General features: G+C 36.0%; 1 protein-coding gene across 1 annotated transcript in view; it reads left to right on the top strand.

Moving 5' to 3' along the window:
* Positions 1 to 215: 215 nt before the first annotated feature.
* Positions 216 to 1,743, top strand: part of LOC309479612 (calpain-1 catalytic subunit) — an 11,386-nt gene continuing 9,858 nt past the window's right edge. Inside the window, exon 1 of the mRNA XM_082143773.1 lies at positions 216 to 411. The gene's annotated coding sequence lies outside the window, so the exon portion shown is untranslated. The remainder of the gene's footprint in view (positions 412 to 1,743) is intronic.

The raw sequence follows: 1,743 nt of genomic DNA on the forward strand, positions 1-1,743 counted from the left end.
TAAAGATAATGCACTGACAGCATAACATCCACACCTAACCTCTGTAGAGATATTAATGTCTGGATGGTATCTGTTAATCGCTGTCACTCACTGTAACTCATAATATTATTATCATCACCAGAAACATTCAAGAGACTCTGCTTACAGTATACACACAATTACAGTAAACTGCAGTCTAACATCAAAATAACTTCTAGTTTTAGTTTTGGAGTGAATCCTACCAGTGTAAAAGACTCGGCTCTTTACGTACCCTAACATTTGCACAATATTTAAATATTGACCTGAGAGCCATAAAGTTGCATCACACCTGGAGAAGCAGGCGGAGTCGGGCTTTAAAAGCCTTCAGTTTTCTTCCTGCTCTTTGCTTAGGGAGGACAGGATAATCTCTCCAGCCACAGTAAGAGACAAAAGGTATGTTTGTTCATGTTCATGTTGTTATATCATTTCAGTTTTTACATGGAATATTCCTGCATGAGAAAGAAACTGACATGCAAATTAATTTGTTTAAAGGGATACTCCACTTTAAAATGAAAATTCTGTCATCATATACTCACCCTCATCTTGTTTCAATCCTTTATGAATTTCTTTCTTCTGCTGAACAGAAAGGAAGATATTTAGAAGAATATCAGTAACCAGACAGTTTCTGGTCCCATTGACTTCCAAAGTATATATTTTTCCTACTATGGAAGTCAATGAGACCAGCAACTGTCTGGTTACTGATATTCTTCTAAATATCTTCCTTTCTGTTCAGCAGAAGAAAGAAATTCATAAAGGATTGAAACAACATGAGGGTGAGTATATGATGACAGAATTTTCATTTTAAAGTGGAGTATCCCTTTAAGTTCAGTCGCGCTCATACAGACATGGTGCAAAAGCAGAATGTCTGCGCAATTTTAATGCACCTAAAGCAAAAGTAAATGAAGAAATAAGCATAAAGTTAAAGATTCATGGGTAACACTTTACAATAAGGATCATTAGTTAACATTACTTAATGTATTAACTAACAAGGAGCAAAACATTTGTATGTATTATTACAGTGTTTGTTCATGTTAGTTAGTAAAAATACAGCTGTTCATTGTTTGTTCATGTTAGTTCACAGTGAATTATTATTCTAATGTTGACAAATACAACCTTTGGTTTTTAATAATGTATTAGTAAATGTTTAATTTAATATTAACTAAGATTAATAAATGCTGTAGAAGTATTGTTCATTCTGTAGTTCAGGGTAAGTAAGGTAGTTCACTGATGTTAAAGCTGTAGTCTGTATAGTTTTTCCTCTTTGTCGCCATCTCTGTTCGAAATCTGCAATTGCAGTTATTCATGGAATTATCGACTTTACGTGGGTTGTGCCTCGGCTCGGCACAGCGCGGATGAATCCGATGTTTTGATGAGAATGTGTGGCTGTCAGTCGCCGCCGGTGTGGATCCTGGCATTCGCAATCACAGATTCTACTTTTGGGAAGTATGACCAACATAAGAATTTTCACTGGAAAAAACACTCTGAACAAGTAACATCCACTTTTCTTCTGACCAACTAAGGGGAAAAAGCATTGCAGTAAATCGCGCCGATTAAATCTAACGACCGCTTATCAAATCACATCAAACCGCGCAAATTATACTTTGTTCTCAAATTTTTTATGTAAACAACATCAGCATTGCGTGACTACATTTAATGCACTTCCGATATTTATCCTTGTTTTCGCATGGGCCGGTTGCAGTCTCTTTTCTTCTGTAGACACTCCGA

This window comes from Leuciscus leuciscus, assembly GCF_965113295.1.
Source record: "Leuciscus leuciscus genome assembly, chromosome: 17".
In the NCBI taxonomy this organism is placed as follows: domain Eukaryota; kingdom Metazoa; phylum Chordata; class Actinopteri; order Cypriniformes; family Leuciscidae; genus Leuciscus; species Leuciscus leuciscus.